Source organism: Pelophylax lessonae, assembly GCF_965119305.1.
Source record: "Pelophylax lessonae genome assembly, chromosome: 1".
Taxonomy (NCBI): domain Eukaryota; kingdom Metazoa; phylum Chordata; class Amphibia; order Anura; family Ranidae; genus Pelophylax; species Pelophylax lessonae.
Genome location: NC_138768.1, coordinates 782,923,369 through 782,936,866, shown reverse-complemented (window position 1 = coordinate 782,936,866; position 13,498 = coordinate 782,923,369). Strand labels below are relative to the sequence as shown.

Here is a 13,498-nt window from a genome sequence, read left to right as displayed (position 1 = left end):
AGGGAGTTGATCCCCTCTATGTTAAAAACCTGAGGTCATTTTATTAGGGGGTATAAAGAAGGGGGGGGAGTAATGAAAGCAAGAGTAAAGGGCTAAATGATAGGGTTATATGTGTTGGAAATCTCCCCTCACATCCCTTGTTTAGGGAGGGGAGGTTCCAATTTTTTTGTGGTGGTTAAGAATAAAACACGTTACATGGGATGCACATAGGAGTAGTGTGGCATTTATCACAATTATGAATCAAGTTTTTTAAGAGGAAGGTCTAGTCAGAAGATCTGAATATTGTGTGGTAGTTTGGAAATGTATCCAGCCTGCCCAGATTTCATAAAATGTGGTTGGAACATCTTTCTCAATATGTATAAGTTCCTCCATTTCTGCAATTTTGTTTACTCTCTTTAAACAATCTGATCTAGAGGGTGTGCGATCAGACTTCCATAGAGAAGGAATACAGAGTTTGGCCGCATTGAGTAGATGGAAAGGAAGAGACTTTCGATATTGCGCTAGAGGAATATTGGAGTGTTGAAGTAAAAATTGTGCTGGATTAAAATCAATAGGATAGGTGGATATGGATAAGATGATCGGGTGTATTTGTACCCAAAATGGCTGTATGCGAGCACATTCCCACCATATGTGGAGCATTGTACCTTTTTCTAGGGAGCAGCGCCAACATATGTCTGATGATGAAGAGTTATAATGATGGGTAATATGGGGAGTCCTGTACCATCGGGTTGCAATTTTATATTTATTTTCTTGTGTCGTGACATTACTTGAACCTTTGTGAGTGATGGTAAAGATTTTTTCCCAATCCTGTTCTGTCAGTTGTACACCCAATTTATGTTCCCAAGAATTGCAGGCCCTGTTAGATTTGGGAGAGGATTTCTCGAAAAACAGGGTGTGAATGGTAGATATCACATGTCTTTGGGGTAATTTAGCTGTACACAGGGATTCAAAGCTAGATAGGGGATGAGAGATTTGATTATCTCGATTAATACTTTGTAACCAACGGTTCAGATGTTGATAAAACTCAGGTGGTAAAGATTTTGGAGCATATGTGACGAAACGTTTTTAGGGTTGGTCCCATTAATGGGTGCTCTTTTAATATTTTCGGTATATGTTTGGGTAGGATCCATGAAACGGATCTGAGTTCCAGAAGGCTAAAGGTTGATTCCAGGGTGATCCAATCTTTCAAGTCACCATGTACATTCCAATCCACAAGTCTATTGAGATGGCATGCCCAGTAATAGCGTTGTATATCTGGGACCCCAATCCCCCCTTTATGTTTGGGTTTAATTAGTTGATCATAACTAATTCTAGGCCTTTTTTGGTTCCACAAAAATTTAATGCAATGATCTTTTAGATTCTTGAAAAAAGCGTTTGGAATAGCAATTGGTATTGCTTGAAGGAGATATAAGATACGTGGGAAGACGTTCATTTTCAACAGGGCCGCTCTTCCAAACCAAGAGAAGAAACAACCATTCCATTTTTGGAGATCTTCAGAAATGGATTTTGAGATGGGAGGGAAGTTCGCATCAAATAGATCTGTCAGTTTAGTTGGGAGAGATATACCAAGATATTGGATTACGTGGGGTTCCCATTTGAAAGGAAAATTGGCCTGACTTTGGGATACCACTGATTGGGGAAGAGATATGTTCAAAGCCAGGGATTTCCTAAAATTAATTTTAAGAAAGGAAAGTTTATTAAAGAGTTCGAAATTTTTGAGTAGGTTAGGAATCGAAATCAGTGGTTGTTGGAGGAAGAGGAGGATATCATTTACAGTGATTCCTTTGATGTTTTTGTTTGGACCTAATACAATTCAGCATAGGTTCCAGAGTAAGTACGAATAGTATCGGGAAGAGGGGGCAACCCTGTCTTGTCCCGTTGCTTATAGAGAAGGCGTCTGACAGGTGGCCGCTAACTCTCACTCTTGCCGAGGGTGTATTGTATAGTGACATTATAAATTAGAGCATTCGTTGACTCAAACCCAGATGTTGCAATCCCAGGCCAACCTGTCAAACGCCTTCTCCGCGTCGAGTGACAGGAAAAACCCTGGAACCTTATTGGAGGTCAACCAGTAGTGAAGATTTATGGCTTTGATAGTATTGTCACGAGCCTCCCTGCCTGGGACAAAGCCTACTTGGTCTTTCGAGATTAGAGTAGTCAGAAATGGTTGGATACGATTCGCTAAAAATCTTGGCAAACATTTTATTATCAACATTCAAGAGGGAGATTGGTCTGTAATTTGAGACATCAGTGGAATCCTTCCCTTCCTTTGGGATCACAACAATATGAGCATCCAATAATCTATGTGGATGTGAGGGAGGGAATGAAAAGGGTGTTGAATGATTTTAAGAAAGGGGAACACAGGAATGGTAGGAAGGTTTTATAATAGAATGTTGTAAATCTATCCGGGCCCGGACTCTTCCCTGTTTTAAGTTGTTTCACCGCTTGTTGCAATTCGAGTTCAGTCAATGGGCTTTCAAGTTTCAAGTTGTGTCGTATGGGAAAGTTGTTTAAGACAGTGTTGGTCAAGGAAGGAGCGAATAAGTTGTGTACGCTTGGGGCTTGTATTAGAAGGTTTAATGTCAGGATGTAGATTGTAAAGATCTGAATAGTATTTTTGGAATTGAGCAGCTATGTCTTGGGTTTTAACATGAGCCTTACCCCTGGAATCTTTTATACAGTGAATTGTGGAGTTGAGTCGTTTATTTTGAATGCATCTAGCTAAGAACCTCCCTCATTTGTTACTCTGCTCGTAAAAAAAGTTTATGAGATAACATCATCTTGCGCTTATATTTAATGTCTAAAAGGTTGCGTAAGGAAGTTCTCACTTCAGTGAGATATTTATAGGTTTGAGACACTCTGGTTTGTTTTTTTTTAAGGATTCCAGGGATTGAATTTTATTTATGAGGTTAGACATTTCTTGTTGTTGGGATTTGTTTCTATCTGCTTTCAGCTTCAAAAATAGGCCCCTAATTGTGCATTTATGAGCTTCCCATTGGGAAATTGCTGATGTGTCTGGGGTGTCATTGATTGCGAAGTATTCCTGTATATGGAGTTTAATGTGATTTATGTCATGTTCATTGGTCAGTAGGGAGGAGTCTAAACGCCAAATTTTTGTAGGTGTATCTAAATCAGGGAAGGAAAGGGATAAGGTAATTGGGTGGTCTGAAATAGTCATAGGTTCAATAGTCGTCATATGAATGTAGGGAAGGTCTCTTTGTGATAAGAAAATGTAATCAATCCTAGTATATAGGTTGTGTGGTGGTGAAAAATAGGTAAAATATTTCTCAGTTGGGTTTAAAGTACGCCAAGAGTCATGTAGTTGAAGAGATTGTAAGGACTTTCTAATTTGTGAGATTGCTCTATAAGGCAAGGAAGAGTAACCAGATGAGGTGTCCAATGTGGGATCTAGCGCTAGATTAAAATCTCCCCCAAGAATAGTGATTCCTTGTTGGAAAACCGTTAAAAGTTGTGAAACTTCCCTAAAGAAGCTCACTTGTGATTTATTGGGGCTATAGATATTAGCTAGGGTGAACATACGTCCTTTTATCTGACCTTTAAGGAATATATATCGACCCTCTGTATCAACTTGGGAATCTACATATTGCCAATGTGTGTTTTTTGACAGGAGGATAGAGACCCCTTTCGTTTTGGCCAAATTATTGGTTGCATGAAAAAAGGTGGGTAGAAATTATTCGATAGTTTGGGGATCATGTCAGAACGGAAATGTGTTTCCTGTAGAAATAATATATCAGCCTTAAGTTTGCATGCCAGAGATAGAGTGTGTGTACTTTTTTCCAGGACGTTAAGTCCTTTAATATTAAGGGATTTCAAGTATTTTGAGATTGTAAGTGGACTGCGAAAACATTCTTGTAGACATTACTGCAGTTAAGAAGATTACAGCAGACAAAAAATACGGACCTTACGAGAAAGGCCCTAAAAATAATAATAAAAAAAATAAAAAAAACCCTTTACTTTCAATGTATGAAGCTCTGTAGTTTAAGGTTAGAAAATAGTAATTAAATTTCAAAACCGGAGGAACAGGTGAAATTTCATCAAACTGTCATTGAATAATGTGTATCAGTATAGGTCAGCTCAGCGGTAGATCAGAGAAATCCCGCTGAGGTGAGAGGTCGAAGGACTGAGCAGTGAGAGAAAAAAAAAAAAAGAGTACTCCAATCCTTTTAAAGTCTACCTGGGTATAGTTTGTAGAGAACAATAGCTATAAAATGAAAGGTATGAGTGGAGGGGTTGTAAGCTAAACAGAACAGATCTCAGTATCTATGGTAACAGTAGTAATTCACCAAAAAGAAAACTTATTTCAACATATAATTTAATAGATTCATAAAACATTTGTAGAGACATAGATCCAATATATGTAAAGAACAAGCTACAGTTTTACCCTTTTTTTTTCTTTATTTTCCTTTTGTCCCTTTCTCCCCTTTTTCTCCCTATGTCCCCGCACATCCGTGAACATATATAACATTTTTATTTATTATTTTTTCTCCCTATCTGACTGAAGGGTTGATAGGTGAGGGATAGAGGGAATCCAATCTTCACAAGGAGATGAGATTTTTGGAAAGAAGATTCATGCCTTAACCTGGTTAAAACTAGATCATGAAAACAAACAATCTGAATGGATCGGCATGTGTTGTGAGATAAGGTATTAGGGTATTCTTGACAAAGCTACTAGTATCTTCTTGCATACTGTAGTGTGGGAACAAAAACGTGCAGAAAGGGAGGGCATATCAGTGAAATGCAACGTAATAATAACTGATAACAAATGCTGATACCTCCATCCCTCATCATCCCAGCATAATATCCTTGTTATCGAAATAACAAAATAAAGCTGGCCATACATGATACAACCTTCCTACAACTCTCTGTACAATTTTCTTGAAATTCACCTTCAACTATGTAGTACAAAGGCCTGCCTAATTGGATACAAGTTAAAGTGTTGTTTAGCTTTGACCTCCTATTATGTGGTTTGTGGTAAATCTAACAGAAAATTGAACATGTATGGCAAGCCTAAATGGTATCTAGCTTGTCTGTATTTTATACTGATGAATTGACTGGGCTTTCAGAAGCAAGCAATCATTAGGTGCAATGAAGGTATATTCAGGAGATCCTGTCCGCATACGCCCCCAACTCGCACCAACCACGCTTTTGGAGGAAAATGTTCCGCTTGCTGGACAGACCTGGCTCTGCGGTTGTGTGTGGGGACTTTAATATGACAGCAGACCCCTCCTTGGACATCTCCTCCTCACCTAAACGTCGCCCTCCTGCTCTCCAATCCCTGCTGCACGAGGTGGAGATGTTTGATGTTTGGAGATGCCATCACCCGGGGGAACGAGACTACTCTTTCCACTCCTCAAGATACAATATGTACTCTCGAATTGACATGATACTGGTTGACAAGCACCTGTTGCAAATGACTAGGAACTCTACCATTCACAACATTACTTGGTCAGACCACCCCCCTGTGTCCATATCGATACAGGAGGCTCGCTCTCCAGGCATGGCGTATCTTTGGAGAGCAAACACTCAGGTCCTGGACTCCCCTCAATACGCCTCTCACCTGGAGCGGCATCTTGTGGAATACTTCTCCCACAATGTGGGCTCAGTCTCTGACCCAACTGTAGTCTGGTGTGCCCATTAGGCCTTTATTCGTGGGATTTTTATCAAACTGTGTGCACGGCTCAAAAGGCAGAGGACGCGGCAGCTGGATCGACTCTTGGCTGAGATTCACAGGCTGGAACCTATCAATAAGGCCTCCCCGAACCCTACTTTGTCCCATAAATTGACCCAACTCAGATCTGACTTGCAAAATCTCTTAATAGCACAACAGGACAAATATTTTAGGGCCCTTAAGCTTTCCCACTATTCAGCGGGCAACAAGGCCGGGAGACTGCTGGCCAACAAGCTAGGCGGGTCAAGAACAGGATAGCTTTTCTCCTGGATCCTGTGACCAAGGCTAAAATTATAAACCCCCAGGATATAGCAGACACATTTGCTAGCTATTACGAATCTTTGTATAATTTAAAAGATGACCCGTCCACCCCCCAGCCGACCGACCAGTTTATCTCTGATTTCTTAGCTTCTATTGACCTACCTGCACTTGCCCCTTCCCAACTGAGAGTCTTGAATGCCCCAATAACACAAGCTGAGGTAGAACGGGCTATACATACGCTCCCCTCTGGCAAATCCCCTGGGCCCGATGGCCTACCTAATTTGTATTATAAGAGATTTGCACAAATTCTCAGCCCACATTTAGCCTCGATGTATGCGGCTGCTGTGTCCTCTGCCTCTCTACCTAGGGAAATCCTTCAGGCACATGTGGTTACGCTACCTAAGCCAGGGAAGGAGCCGGTGTCCCCTCCTAACTTTAGACCGATCTCTTTGTCAAATACTGATGCAAAGTTGTATGCCAAGGTTTTAGCCCTTATACTTCATCCTATATTGCCTGATCTTATCAATCCGGACCAATCCGGGTTTGTACGAGGGCGCCAGACCTCGGATGCGACCAGAAGGGTCATAGGACTGCTACTCTCGTTGGACGCGGAGAAGGCATTCGACCGAGTTCACTGGACATATATGACTGCGGTGCTGCAGCGGTTTGGTTTTCGGGGACCCATATTGAGCGCAATATTGGCGTTATATTCCAACCTGTCAGCGAAGGTTTACACCTCTAACATGTTATCAAAGGCATTTGATATAACTAACGGAACGAGGCAGGGCTGCCCACTATCCCCCTCTATCTTTAATCTGCTTATCGAACCATTGGCGGCAGCAGTTAGATCCTCTCCCCACATCAAAGGCCTTGTGACATCCTCGGGCTCCCACGTCATCAACCTATTTGCCAATGACGTCATTATCTTCATGACGGACCCTGAGGAGTCACTGACAGCCACACACTCGCTGTTGCAGCGGTTCAGCCTGGTCTCTTATTACAAGGTAAATTTTACTAAGTCCTTGATCCTTCCCCTGGGTCTTCCCCAGCCGCTCTCTTGCAAATTGCAGCAGATGTACCCCTACACCTGGAAAAGGGATTATATACCTTATCTGGGTATCCTGCTGACCCCTAAAGTGGACCAGCTAGCTGCAACCAATTACCCCCCTTTGCTCACCAAAATTTCACAGGAATGTCAGCGAATTGTGAAAACAGAACTCACATGGTCTGGCCGCCTTGCCTCGTTCAAGATGGTTCTCTTGCCCCAAATTCTCTACATTTTTCAGTCCTTAGTGGTCCCAGTTTCACGTGGTACTCTTGTTTCCCTGCAAAGGGCACTTAGGGGGTTGGTGTGGAGGGGGAAGAGACCTAGGAGCGCCCACTCCTTTCTTATCAAGCACTGGTCCGCGGGGGGGGGGGGGGGATGGGAATGACTGACATCGGGGACTATCTCCTTGCCTCTCATCTGGCCCAGCTGAAGCATTGGGTGGCTCCGGGGTCCCACACGGTATGGAGCGACATGGAGGCGGATGTTTGCGGACGGTGCTCTTGGCAGATATATGGCACCCTATGCCACTGGAGGGACTGCCTATCTCGGTCAGGGAGGGCGTTCGTGAAGCAGGAGCTCCCGGCCCCCCTGAAGGCGCGGGTTCCCGTGCCTCTGGGGGTGTTGGAGCTGGCTATACCCCACTCGTCCTTTAGAGTGTGGATAGGCAGGGGCATTAATACTGTCGACCATATGCTGTCAGGAGATATCCTTAAACCTTTCTAGGATCTGCAGACAGAATTTGCACTCCCGGCCCTCGGAACACTATAGGTACTTACAGGAGGCGCATCTCCTCCGCTCCTTGGCATCCCCACATATCCACCTGCCCTCGAGGGGTTGGCTGTTCCTGCTGGGTAATTTGCGCTCGGCTAAAGGAACGTCCCTATTCTACAATCTATTTCAAGCCAAAATGGATTTTAGCACAACTGCTCCCTTCACGAAATGGGAGGTGGATCTGGGGGAGTCATTCACAACTGAGCAGTGGAAAACAGCCTTCCGCTCCATTAGACAGACCTCCTCCTGCACCAACCACTGGGAACTATCCCAGAAGATCAATTTGCGCTGGTACCTTACACCCTACAGACTATCCAAGTTTGTACCTGATCACTCGCCTTTATGCTGGAGGGGATGTGGCGAGGTGGCCCATCTCATGCATGTCTTTTAAACTTGCAGACATCTTACTAGCTTCTGGAACACAATCTTTTCTATAATCTCGGATATTTCCGGGGTGCCGACCCACTCCTCTCCAGCACTGGCGATATTGAATATAGGGATCGAAAAGTTCTCCGCCGAAAGCAGCTCCATAGTTACCCATATCCTTTTGGCTGCTCGTGGCCTAGTGGCTAAGCAATGGAAATCTAATGTTGTGCCCAATGCATAGGAAGTTATTGGTATGGTTAAAACCAATTTCGCTTATGAGCACCTGCTCGCCCATAAGGCGGGCCGCGGTGTTGGGTTCGATAAAGCATGGTCCTCTTGGCTCAAGGGTAAAATCTAATACTGAATATTATGAAATTGATTTATTGACCAATCAGCTGACCAGTTGTTGTTATGTTGTTTAGTTGTTATACCTTTATTTCCCACTTGCCTACCACCCATTTTTTGGTAATACTGTATATGGCTATTGACGTGTTTCCCACTCCCACTAACATTATTGCAATGTTCCTCCCATTCCTCTCCTATTCCCCACACTCGGGGCTGTTCTCACCCTTCTTCCTCCTCCCTCCCCTTTTCTCACTCGTCCTTCCCCCATCCCCCCCCCTACCCCCCTCCTCCCACTCTTCCTCCCTCTTCCTCCCCTCCCCCTCACCCTCCTTCCCCCTCCCTCTCCCAGTCCCCCTCCCTCTCCCTCCCCTACCTCCTATCTCCCCCCTATTCCTCCCCCCCCTCACTTTCCCTCCTCTTCCCCTTTTCTCTCCTCCTCCCCTCATCCCCTCCCCCCCTGCCCCCCCCCTTCCTCTTCACCTCCCTACCCTCCTCCCTTCCTTCTTCCTCTTACCCTTCTCCCTCCCCCTCCCCTCTCCCCCTCCTCTTCCCCTTACCTTTCCCCTCCCTCCCTTCCTTTCCTCCCTGCTTCTCCCCCCTCCCCCTCCCCTCTTTACCTTCCACCCACTATCATTTCTTCCCACATTCCCTCCCACCCCTGATACACTCTCCCTTCCACTATCCTCCCCTCATAGCTCCCCCCCCCTCCCCTCTTGTTCCCCTCCTTCTTCTCCGTTCTCCCTCCTGAAGACCACTGTCATGTCAACTGACTTACTTCATGCTTGCAGTATCTCAGTTTATTGAATGTACCATCTTGTATAATAATGCAATTTGATGTCCATGTCCATGTGACACTGCACCTTTCTCATGCTGTATGTTATTATGTTTTGTATTACCTGAATACTCAATAAAAAACTTTAATGTAAAAAAAAAAAAAAAAAAAAAAAAAAGGTATATTCAGGAGGAACAAATAGTTACTAGGGGCAGAATTATTATGAGAAATGCTTACCGCAGTCTGTTACAATTGCAATCAGGTATATATCAGTAAGGATAAACACTTCAGGGGATAATTTTGATGTTGTTTCACAATTTCTTTCGGGGACTGGTATATTAAAGCCGGAGGTGCAGGGGACAGCGGAGAGATTTAAGTTTAAAAAAAACAAAAAAACCTTACACATAATAGATTCTAGCTGCAGAAGAAAGGGCAGCCTTTACCAATGTAATGCTTGTTATTGAGTATCTAGTAGCGAGGTCTCCGATTAACTGGAGGGGCCGTGGGGCTGTATGTTCTATGCAGATGGGGAGACAGGGAATGAGTAGACCTTGGTGAAGGAGATCTCCGTCTTCTTAGTTGATGGTCTTCACGCTCCGGGATAGTGTCCATTGAAATGGAGCGGTGCATGGTAGGTGAATTATGTGGGTTTTCCCAGTCAGGGAGTTCAAACATCGGGAGATTGAGAGAATCACAGAAGGACCGGAGATCAGCAGGTGTGCGCAAAGAGGCTGACCGACCTTGATGGGATGCAAATGGACAGAACGGAAATTTCCATCTGTATATGATGGTTCTGGAATGCAGCAGCTCCAATAGGGGTCTGAGGTCTCTCCTCTTTTGGAGAGTAATTGGTGAGAGATCTTGAAATATTTTTACTTCAAATCCTTGCAATGTAATTTATCTTCTGTCGCGGGCTCTTCTCAATATATCTTCCTTCATTTTAAAGCTAACAAAGCAACAGACCACATCTCTCGGAGGGTCAGTCTCCTTGCCCTTAGGTCCTGAGCGCTCTGTGAAGTCTCTCAAAATCAATAGCGGAGTCAGGGGGTCTTCTCAGAATATCATTAAATATATTGCTTGTGGTTTGTAAAAGCTGGCTTTGTTCAACACTTTCTGGTATACCTCTGACTCTTAAATTGTGTCTGCGGCCCCTGTTATCTAAATCCTCGAGGTGTCTCTGCATCTCTCTCATTTGAGTGGAGTGTGCTGATGCTGTTATTTTTGTGAGGAGAATGTCAGCCTTATGGCGGGAGGTAGTTTCTTCAAGTTCATCCATCCGAAGGCACATAGTTTGAATATTATGCTTTAAGTCAGCAATTGCTGCAGCCAGGGTATCCTTAATGTCAGAAGCCACTGCTCTTAAGACTCCTACACTGACAGGTTGGTCGTTCAGAGTCCCTGCTTCTGAAAAAGGAGTCAAGGCATAGTCTGAGGTACCAAGGGGGAGAGAGGGATGCGCATCGTGAGTTAATACTTGTGAGGCCACAGGTAGTTTTCTCTCTTGAGCTCTATTAAGCTCCGGAATAATTTGGTTATCCTGAGAATTAGAATGTCTGGGAGAGCGAGACCGAGAATGGGGACGGTTTCATGAAATTTTCTACATGTTTGAGAGTAGTTGTCCTCTGATATTCTAATAGCTAGACTTCAGCGGGAGAGAGCTGAGGTATTAAGCGGCCATCACTGTCCAGCGCCAAGCCACGCTCCTCTTAAAAGATTTTTTTAACATTGTCAACACTCTGAGCTAGTACTATTTCAAGGAGGAGGGAGTTTATTTATTTTATTTTTTTTGCTCCAATCAGTAATGAACCCTTTATCAATCTAAGGTTTAACCTATGTTCTTCTAACATCAAACTGTGGCTATGTGCCCTCTTCAGGGACCTTACAGTAAACAGGTTATCTCAATTACTTGAGTCACCTTTAACCACTTCCCGTCGCTGCACTGCCTTTTTACGTCGGCAGTGTGGCTTTCCCAGGCAAAATCACGTAAATAGGCGTCATCTGCCTGGGAGGCCACTAGGGGGCGAGTGCGCACCGCTGCCCCCGATCATCAGCAGGGGAGCCAGTGTGGGTGTCAGGCGGCTCCGATGGCCGTCTGACACCAGCGATCTCCCCCCACTGACAGAGAAGGACAGACGGCTGATGTAAACACAGCCGTCCGTCCTTCTCACTGACATGATCACAGAGAACATGCGATCCTGCTATATGGGATCGCATGTCTCTATGATCATTTCAAAAGCCCAACCCCCCCCCCCAACAGTTAGAATCACTCCCCTAGGCTTACATTTAACCCCTTGATCACCCACAGGGTTAACCCCTTCCGTGCCAGTGTCATTATTACAGTAACAGTGCATATTTTTAGCACTGATTACTGTAGTCACTGGTACCCCCAAAAGTGTCAAAAATGTCAGTTAGGGGTCTGATCTGTCTGCCACAATGTTGCAGTCCCGCTAAAAAAAAAAATCGCAGACCGCCGCCATTACTAGTAAAATAAAAAATAATAAAAATGACATAAATCTTTCCTGTAGATAGTAAACCAATCAAAATACACCTATTGCAATTTTTTTTTTTTTTTACCAAAAATATGTAGCAGAAAACAAATTGGCCTAAAATGTTAAAAATTTTTGATTTTTAAATTTTTTTGGGGGAATGTTATATAGCAGAATGTGAAAAATATTTTTTTTTTCAAAATTGTCGCTCTTTTTTTGTTTATAGCGCAAAAAATAAAAATCGCACAGGTGATCAAATACAACCAAAAGAAAGCTCTATTTGTGGGAACCAAAAGGATGTCAGATTAGTTTGGGTACAGCATTGCACAATTACGCAACTGTCCATTAAAGTAACGCAGTGCCGAATCGCAAAATAGGGCCTGGTCATTAAGCAGCAAAATCTTCCGGTCTTAAAGTGGTTAATACACTGCTCAAAAAAATAAAAAGGAGCACTTTTTAATCAGAGTATAGCATCAAGTCAATTAAACTCCTGGGATATTGATCTGGTCAGTTAGGTAGCAGAGGGGGTTGGTAATCAGTTTCAGCTGCTTTTATGTACATGAAATTAACAACAGGTGCACTAGATGGGCAACAATGAGACAACCTCCAAAACAGGAATGGTTTTACAGGTGAAGGCGACTGAAAATTTTTTCCCTACTCATCTTCTCAGACTGTTTTTCTTTAGTTTTGCATTTGGCTAGGGTCAGTGTCAATACTGGTAGCATGAGGCAATACCTGGACCCTATAGAGGTTGCACAGGCAGTCCAACTCCTCCAGGATGGAACATCAATACGTGCCATTGCCAGAAGGGTTGCTGTGTCTCCCAGTACAGTCTCAAGAGCATGGAGGAGATTCCGGGAGACAGTCAGTTACTCTAAGAGAGCTGGACAAAGCCGTAGAAGGTCTTTAACCCATCAGCAGCAGTATATCTGCTCCTTTGTGCAAGGAGAAACAGGATGAGCACTGCCAGAGCCCTCCAAAATGACCTCCAGCAGGCCACTGGTGTGAATGTCTCTGACCAAACAATCAAAAACAGACTTCATGAGAGTGGCCTGAAGGTCCAAAGTCCTATAGTGGGCCCTGTGCTCACTGCCTGGCAACGTGGAGCTCGATTGTCAATGCCATTGAACACCAGAATTGGCAGGTCTGCCACTGCCGCCCTGTGCTTTTCACAGATGACAGCAGATCCACCCTGAGCATTCGTGACAGACATGAAAGGGTCTGTGGAAGCTGTGGAGAACGTTATTCTGTCTGTATCATCAATCAGCATGACCGGTTTGGTGATGGATCAGTGATGGTCTGGAGACACATATCCATGGAGGGATGCACAGACCTCTACAGGCTAGACAATGGCACCCTGACTGCCATTAGGTATCGGGATGAAATCCTTGGACCCATTGTCAGACCCTACGCTGGTGCAGTGGGTCATGGATTCCTCCTGGTGCACGACAATGCCAGGCCTCATTTGGCAAGAGTATGCAGCCAGTTCCTGGAGGATGAAGGAATTGATATGATTGAATGGCTCCCACCCTCGCCTGACCAAAATCCAATAGAACACCTCTGGGACATTATGTTTCTGTCCATCTGACACCGCCAGGTTGCACCCCAGTCTGTTTAAGAGCTTAGTGATGCCTTGGTCCAGATCTGGGATGAAATACCCCAGGACACCATCCATCGTCTCATTAGGAGCATGGCCCGACGTTGTCAGGCATGCATACAAGCATGTAGGGGTCAAAAACTACTGAGTACCATTTTGATTT

At 44.2% G+C, this 13,498-nt stretch overlaps 1 protein-coding gene across 1 annotated transcript in view; it reads right to left on the bottom strand.

The window, feature by feature from the left end:
• The window catches only part of LOC309549493 (uncharacterized protein), a gene marked incomplete at its 5' end in the record, with an annotated part of 245,888 nt that overhangs the window by 209,832 nt on the left and 22,558 nt on the right, over positions 1 to 13,498 (bottom strand). The gene's annotated exons all lie outside the window — the stretch shown is intronic.